General features: G+C 49.2%; 1 protein-coding gene across 1 annotated transcript in view; it reads left to right on the top strand.

The window, feature by feature from the left end:
* The first annotated feature begins 1,226 nt into the window (after nucleotides 1-1,226).
* Nucleotides 1,227-8,714, top strand: part of RASGEF1C (RasGEF domain family member 1C) — a 106,951-nt gene continuing 99,463 nt past the window's right edge. Inside the window, exon 1 of the mRNA XM_023201970.2 lies at nucleotides 1,227-1,379. The gene's annotated coding sequence lies outside the window, so the exon portion shown is untranslated. The remainder of the gene's footprint in view (nucleotides 1,380-8,714) is intronic.

The raw sequence follows: 8,714 nt of genomic DNA, 5'->3' as shown, positions 1-8,714 counted from the left end.
ACTATCAGGCAGACGTGCCCTCTCTGAGGTGTCAACCCAAGGCCATTCTGCCACAGAAAGACTGGGAGATAGGGGAGGCCGGTTTCTATGCAGACAGGTTAAGCACCTGGATCTAGCTATTCCTCTAAGCAGCAAACCTTGGCTTTTTATGATCCACAAGCCAGTAAGTTCTTTTTGCTCAAGCTGGTTGGATTGTTTTGGGCCACATCTCATCAGGCAGGTCCTGACTAAAGCAGAGTGAGAGGTGAAGCCAGCTGGACTTCTGGGCTGGGTGAGGACTGCCAGAACTTTTCTGGCTAGCTAGAGGACTGTAAATGCACTAATCAGCACTCTGTAAAATGGACCAATCAGCAGGACATGGGCGGGGACAAATAAGGGAATAAAAGCTGTCCGCCCATCCCTGGCCAGCCAGCAGCAGGTACCTGTTCAGGTCTTCTTCAGTGCTGTAGAAGCTTTGTTCTGCTCTTCATGATAAATCTTGCGGATACTCACTCTTTGGGTCCGCAGCACCTTTAAGAGCTGTGACACTCTCTGCCAAGGTCCACAGCTTCATTCTTGAAGTCAGCGAGACCACAAACCCAGCGGAAGGGACAAACTGGACACAAGAGGACAGGTGTCCTGACCTCTATGCTGGAACCAACCAGGGAACTTTCACTGACCTGTTAGAGCCCCTCTCCCTTTCTGTAAGTGAAATCGCGCATCGCCATCCTCCCAGCACCCTGGTGTCTTCAAAGTGGCATCCACCGTCCCTGGGAGCCACAGGAGAGCACCGAGAAGGTGGCGGGGTGGGGGGAGGGGGTGCCCTTTCCTCATCCCCTGATGGATGCCTATCCAGGGATGTGCCACTCGGGGACACAGGCAACCTAGGTGGCCATGGTAGGAGGCCAGCCCAGAGAACCGGGCCGGGCCCAGTCTTGAGAAGACAGGGTGAACTGGGTTTTGGGGCGCCAGAGGCCCACCGGGTGAGGGGTAGGCTGGGGCAGCTCCGCCAGGGTCCGGGCTCCGGAGGGCAGCGTCTGACGGTCTGAGCTGGCGGTCCTGGCGCGGTGGGCTAGCCGCCGCGGAGGCCTGAACGCGGCGGGGCGTTTGGCCGAGACCCCGCGGCCTGGGCGCGGAAGGCCCCGGTGTGCAGCGCCGCCCGTGGGGCTCCCGCAGCTCCACCCCGCGCCCCGCCCGCTCCTCGCTCCCCGATTGCCACGAGGGGGCGCCGCGCCGCTCTACTCTGGGGCCGCCGCCAAGCGCTCGTGCGGGCTGCGCTGGGAGCGGGCGGCGGCGGCGGCGGCGGCGGCCGGCCCGCGGCGCCCTGGGTCCGCGGCGCCGAGGCTCGCAGCGGGCGCTGCCCATGGGCCGGACCCGGAGTTCGGGCGCGCCGGGAGTCGGTGAGTGGTGCGCGGCCGGGGACACCTGGCAGAGCGGGCCAGGGCGCGGGCTCACGGGGGCTGGGGAGGGCTGCCGGCGGGCGCGGGGCGCTGGCGAGGTCGCGGCGTGGGTGCGGGGCAGCGAGCCCGGCGGGGACGGCCGGTGTCCGGGCCGTTGGCGGACACGCCCGGGCCTGACCCGGAGCACAGGTCCGCGCGTGGTGACAGTGCGCGTGGCCGGCCGGCGGGGCCGGGGGCCGCGGCGCACGTGAGTGTGCGGTCCGCGTGGCGGGGTCGGCAGGTGGCGGGAGGCTGCGCGCGGCTCGGGAGCGTGCGCCGGGGTCAGCAGGGGCGGGGTCCGCGCGGCTGCTGGGACTGGAGGCGCAGGGGTGGCGGGGAAGGGACCCTAAGGGCACACCCGCGGCCACCTGGCGGGAGACCCGGCTCTGCCGCGCGCCCCCAGCCCCTGCTGGGTGCGAAGAGCAAGCTTCTTTCACCCACTCGCGTGGCAGGAAAAGCCAGCCTGGACCAAAGCCTCCGCCCGCACCGGACCTCAGTTTCCCTCTCTATGAAATGGGGACGGCAAAGCAGACCTGCCAGTGCAGGTACAGAAGGGAAAGGACCTTGCGCCTGGGGGAAGAGGGTGCTGTCGCCCTTGAGGATGGGATCGGATTTGAGGAAAGGACCAGTGCTACTACTATCAGAGGGCCTGCGAGAACAGTGGGGTCTGCTGGGAGTCCTGGGTGTGTCTCTCACGCATTGACAGCGGACGGCATCAAGGGACCACCTGGTCCACTCTTTGTATTTAGATTGGGAAGGCGATGCTTGGAGGGGCTTGGGGAAGGGTGCTGCCGACGCCGTCCCATGCTCTGCGTGGGCGTGGGAGACTGTGGGAAAGACAGAGCTGGGAAGTTGGGGTGATGGAGGAGCTCATCCCGGCCCCTACCTCCTGCCTCCTGGAGCTGTGGGGGAGACAGAAGTTCTACCGAGCCCCGGGAGCCTGAGAAGAGTCCTGGGAAGCTCTGCCTGCCAGGTAGGTGGAGTAGCTGAGGCTTAGAGAGGGGCGGGACCATGGAGTGGCAACGCTGGGGTCCCACCTCTGGTAGGATTGGCTCCAGTAGCCGTAGTGCAACCACTGTGCCCGGCGACTGGTGGAGGGGGACTGGGGTTGTCCACTCACTGGCCCAGCGCATTCATTGAGCGCGTAGTGTGTGCCGTTCACTGAGCGCGTAGTGTGTGCCGCCTGCTGCCTGCCCCCGTAAATGCTCACTAGCTGGTGTGGGAGGGGACAGCAAACAAGGAATCCAAGGGAAAAGCAAGGACATGGCCAAGAATGCGTGCTGGGAAGAACATGCAGTGGGGTGACTGGGGCAGAGGGAGACCAGGGCGCGGCGGAGCCTTCGTCTGGTCAGGGAGGCTGTCCCGAGCGAGCCGGGAGCCCTGCCTATGCTGTGATGGACGGGGAGCCTGGGGGAACAGCGTGGGTGAGATCCCTGAGGGCAGGAGGGGGCGGAGCTGGAGCCGAGTCCGTGCGGGGTCTGGAAGTCCTGGGCAGCCCCGGGGGTTTGAGGTTGGACGTTGAAAGGCTGCCCCTGGCGGCGGGTGGGCGCACTGCCGGGGCCGGAAAGGGAAGGCAGGCGAGAGACCCACAGGCTGCGGAGCCCGGGCCGGACCGTCGAGGAGGAGCCCGCAGGCCGCCAGATGTGGGGCCCTGCCCGGGACCTGGCCCTTTTCAGGCCGGGGTCTGCACCCTCCTTCCATTCCACGCCAGTCTCTGGGGTGGTTCCGGCTCTCACTTGTACCTGGACCTAGACCCAGAGCCATTTCTTCAAGGGGCCTTGGCTCCTCGCATGGGACCCGGGCTTAGTGTGGGGCGTGCACTCGCTGCCTCTAGGCCTTGTCAGTGGATCAAGCCAAGACACCTTTCTTTTTTACTAAAAATTAATATTTCCATTCCCTTTCTCCAGCAGTGAGAACCTTGTTCCCCCAAACATTAATATGTTTAGTCATTTACTTAGCCCTACAATGCACCCCGAAATAGTTTCAGAATTACTGCATCCACACCAAAGCCAACCAAAACCTACTAGGTCAGCATCGGGCTTTCCACGGGTGTGCAGGCAGAGTGCTGTGTGATTATGTTATCAATCGGACACACTGATAGCTTCGTGTGTTTCTACTTGCATTCAATGTGGAGGTTTTTTTCCTTTAGACTTTAGCATGTAATTTTATTTTTTTGAGTATGTAAACCACGTGGTTTAAAGGTCAAAGCTATTAAAAAACTATCCTTAGAGGTCTCAATCCACCCCTGTGTCTTCCTCCTTGTTCCCACACCATTGGTAGCCATTTAAAATATTTTCTGGTTTATCCTTCCTGTGTGTCTTTCTGCGAAACAAGTCATGTAAGCATTATCACAAAAGTTAGCCATTCAGCTCCTTGTTTTTCTTCAATTAGAACTATGTCCTGAAAATAACTTCTTACCAGTTCGTGGAGACCTGCCTCATTGTTTTTTACACTCACGTAGCATTCCGTTCTGTAGCTGTACTATTATTGTTTATTCAAATTATGTCCTGTGGATGAACATTTTGTTTTTTTCTGAGCCTTTTTTACATTTAAAATAATGGAGTAATGGATAACCTTGCACCTATATTGTTAATATTTGCAAAGGTGTCTATTTAGAACACATTTCTAGAAGTAGGAGTGAATATGGATTTATTTTGTTAGCTAGTTCCACATTCCCTGTCAAGAGGTAGCACTATTTTGCATTCATTCCCACCACCAGTGTATCACAGCGTCTTCTGTTTCCCCACAGCCTTGCTGGTTTGAGAGCTGAGAAATAGTATTTCAGTGTATTTTAAATTTATATTTCTATTATTATAAAAGAAATTGGACATCTTTTCACATAGATTTGGAATCATAGTTAGACTTTTCTAACTATGAAAAGCCCAATTATAAAGCAATCATCTGTGTTTTCTAATATTTGTTTAGTTTTGTACTTAGTCTGTGGATCCAATTTAATCTTTTTCTAAATGTCTAGCACTCTATCCTGATGCCATTTATTTAAAAGGTCATCTTTCCTCCAGTGATCTGAAATGCACCTTCATCATACACTAAACATCCAAGCCCTGGGCCTGTTTCTGGGCTTTCTAGTTTGTCTCACAGGTCTGTCTATTCCATCTGTTCACATACTGGTGAAAGAGAGAGAAAATATATATATATATATTTAAAGGCAAAGAGGGCCTGGAGCAGTGGCTCACGCCTGTAATCCCAGCACTTTGCAAGGCTGAGGTGGGTGGATCACTTGAGGTCAGGAGTTTGAAACCAGCCTGGCCAACATGGTAAAACCCTGTCTCTACCAAAAAATATAAAAAATTAGCCAGGTGTGGTGGCACATGCCTGTAATCCCAGCTACTTGGGAGGCTAAGGCACGAGAATTGCTTGAACCTGGGAGGCAGAGGTTGGTAAACTGAGCTGAGATCGTAACCCTGCACTCCAGCCTGGGCAACAGAGCAAGACTCTGTCTCGAAATAATAATAATAATAATAATTAATAATAATAATAATAATAATAATAAATAATGGCAAAGAAGATTTTATTCAAGACCATTGCAATAGAGGAGAGAGATTGGGCTCAACTCTCCTTGTTGTGTTTTACTCTCTGGTGGGCAAATTCCTTCCGCTGCTTTTTGCTGCAAGGATTTCCTGGCTATTGCAGCGTGTTGCTGGTATTTGGGTCAGGAAGGAGATCATATTAAGTTTATATTAGGCTTATATATTAACTTTAGGATAATTGGCATCTTCATGAAGTTGAGTTACCTTATCCAAAACCGAGAGATATCTTTCTTTTTGTTCAAGACTCCTTCTAGGAGTGTTTTGAAGTTTTCCTCATATATGTTTTTCATATTTCTTAGGAAGTTTATTCATGAGTATTTTTACCTTGTGTGTTGCTACTATAAATGGTTTTTTCAATTATATCTTTGAATTGACTACTGTTTTGTGTATGTTATTTTATATCTTTCTGTCTTACCTGAATTTTTATTGTTAGTTTTATTGTTAGTCTTTTATGTATTTATGTATTTATTTATTTATTTTATTATTATTATTTTTTTTGAGACAGAGTCTTGCTCTGTCACCCAGGCTGGAGTGCAGTAGTGTGATCTCCGCTCACCACAACCTCTACCTCCCACGTTCAAGTGATTCTCATGCCTCAGCTTCCCAAGTAGCTAAGATTACAGGCACCTGCCACCACGTCCAGCTAATTTTTGTATTTTTAGTAGAGACGGGGTTTTGCCATCTTGTCCAGGCTGGTCTTGAACTCCTGACCTCAGATGATCCACCGCCGCAGCCTCCCAAAGTGCTGGGATTACAGGCATGAGCCGCCATGTCCAGCCTGTTGTTAGTTTTATCTTTGATTCTCTTAGTCATTCTGTCATCTACAAATTCAAATAGCTTTACTGCTTCTCTATTGATTTTTATGCTTTCTTTTATCTTATTAAATTGGCTGAATAACTCCAATTCAGTATTAAATATTGGATGTAGTAGGCCTGCTTACCTTGTTCCTGACTTTAGTAAAAAGTCCTCTAATACTTCCCCTATTAAGAAAGATGCTGACTTCAGGATGGGAAGAGATAGATAGATGGATTAGATAGATAGATAGATAGATAGATAGATAGATAGATAGATAGATAAGGGAATATCCACTGGCTCATATTTTGTTGGTGGTTTTAAAATCAGGATTGGTGTTGACCTTTGTTGGAGCCATGTATGGAGACAATGATCTGATGTTTCGCCTTAGCGCTATTAATATAATGAGTCAGTGATGGATTTCCCGACATCAGGTCTGGGACTAGGGTGAGATAAACAGTAAGACACAAAACGTATGAATATTAACACTAGGCCATCTTTGCATTTCTGAAGTAAGTCCCACTTGGACAGGATGTAGAAAATAGTTTGGCAGTTTCTTTAAAATTTAAACATAAAAATACCATATGAACCAATGGTCCTACTCCCAGGAATCTAAGAGAAATGAAAACAATGAGATGTCCCCGCAAAGACTTGTACACAAATGCTCATAACAGCATTGCTTATAATGGCCAGAAAAGTAGAGACAACGCAGTTGTTCATCAACTGGTGAATAAATAAACAAGATATATGTCCATACAATGGAATACAGTTTAGCAATTACAGTTGGCCCTCGGACAATGAGAAGGTTAGGGATGCTGACCCCCACACAGTCAAAAAGCTGCATAGAACTTTTGCCTTTCCCCAAATTTCACTTTTTGTTGTTGTTTGTTTGTTTGTTTGTTTGTTTGTTTTTTGAGACAGAGTCTCACTCTGTCGCCCAGGCTGGAGTGTAGTGGCATGATCTCGCTCACTCCAACCTCTGCCTCCCAGGTTCAAGCGATTCTCCTACCTCAGCCTCCCAAGTGGCTGGGATTACAGGCATGCACCACCATGCCCGGTTAAGTTATATTTTTGGTAGAGTCGGGGTTTCACCATGTTGGCCAGGCTGGTCACGAACTCCTGGCCTTAAGTGATCCTCCCGCCTTGGCTTCCCAAAGTGCTGGGATTACAGGTGTGAGCCACTGCGCCCAGCCTGTAGTATGTTTTGATATCATTGTATTAGTTATCTGTTGCTGTGTAATAACTTATCATTGACCTAGTGGCTTAAAGCAACACATGCTTATTAGCTCATCATTTCTGTGGATCAGGAGTCTGGGCATGGCTTAGCTGAGTACTGCTGGTGGTGGCCAGGACTAGGTTCTCATGTAGAGACTCAGCTAGGGAAGGATTTGCTCATCCACTCATGTGGTTGTTGGCAGTATTTAGTTCTTTGTAGTTATATTTAGAGCTTAAATTTTTGACTAGATGTTGGCTGGAGGCCAACCTCAACTTCTAAAGGTCACCCCCAGTTCCTAGGGACCACCCACAGTTCTTTGTCATGTGGGCTTCCCAGCATGACTGCTTACTCTGTCAAGCCAGGAAAGAGTCTCTAGAGACTAGATGTAACAAAACATCACATAATATGATGTCACATACACGATAGAACAATGTAACGTAATCCCAGTAGTGATATCCTGTCATCTTTGCCATAGGCTATTGATTGGAGGAAAGTCAAAAGCCCCACTCAGTCCCAAATGTGTGAACACCAAGAGGTAGAGATTCTCATGTGGGTGAGCGCCATAGAGACTGCCTGCCACAATGGTGTTGGATTCTGATTACTAATATTTATTTTTGCCAAAGTTTTCCCAGTCACCCTTTGACTGGACGAAGCTTAGCTTCTGATGGTTCCTTAAGAAAGACTCGTGAGTACTGTATTTCCTGCTTGCTTTCTATACTCTTGCTACTTGAAGGAGAGATTGGCTGGTTATAAAATCCTTGCCTCTTACTTTCTGTCCTTCCTTAAATTTTTACAAATGTTGTCATGGGTTGCATTGCTTGTACATTGTCAACAAGATGTCTGATATAAACATGCTTTTCTTTCCTTTGTAAGTGACTTGATTGTTTTCTGGAGCTCCAAAGAATTTTTTTTCTTTATTTTTAAAGTCTAATCATTTTACTAGGCATTGTCTTGGAACTGATTTCAGGTATGTGGCGGACTCTTTGATATGCAGATTTAAGTCTTCTTTTATTTCTAAAACATTTTCTTAGATTATAGTGTTAAATGTTAATTATGTACCATTATTTTACCTTTTATCTTCAGGGATACCAATAATATGTTTGTATTAGATCTTTTTTCCATCTATCTTCTAGATAGCTTTCTCGATGACTTTTATTTTTGTTTTATGGTTGTTTTCATTCATTTCCTTAATGAACACTATTAAGCTTTTAGTCAAATCCGTTCTCTGTAAGAGATTTTCTAATTCAGTCTTCATTTCTGAGATGATGGTCTTTTCCTCATTTTCTTTCGTGAGTTCAGGCAACTCTAATTTCACATTTACCTTTTTTTGGGTTCATTTCTGTTGAGTTTTTTAAATGTATAATTTAGGGATTTTCTTCATGTGTCTGAATTTTTAGTGTGTTTTCATCTGTTCAGGCTGCGCTAACAAAATATCAGAACGATTTCTCACAGTTCTGGAGGCTGGAGGTACGAGATCAAGGTGCGTGGTGAGGGCCGCATCCTGGTTCGCAGATGGCTCTTCTCCTCACGCCCTCACACAGAGGAAGGCGCCAGGGAGCTCTCAGGAGCCTCTTCCCTAAGGGCACTAATCTCGAGGGCTCTGCCCTCGAGACCTAATCACCTCCCAAAGGCCCCCCCCAAATGCCATCACACCGGGGACTGCGTTTCAATGTATAAATTCTGGGGGATGTAAACTTCCAGACCGTAGCATTCGGTAATTCAAGTTGAGGTGTCGTGTGT

This window comes from Piliocolobus tephrosceles, chromosome 4 (assembly GCF_002776525.5).
Source record: "Piliocolobus tephrosceles isolate RC106 chromosome 4, ASM277652v3, whole genome shotgun sequence".
NCBI classification, from domain to species: Eukaryota; Metazoa; Chordata; class Mammalia; order Primates; family Cercopithecidae; genus Piliocolobus; species Piliocolobus tephrosceles.
The sequence above is the reverse complement of the archived record's forward strand: the minus strand, read 5'-3'. Positions and strand labels throughout refer to the sequence as shown.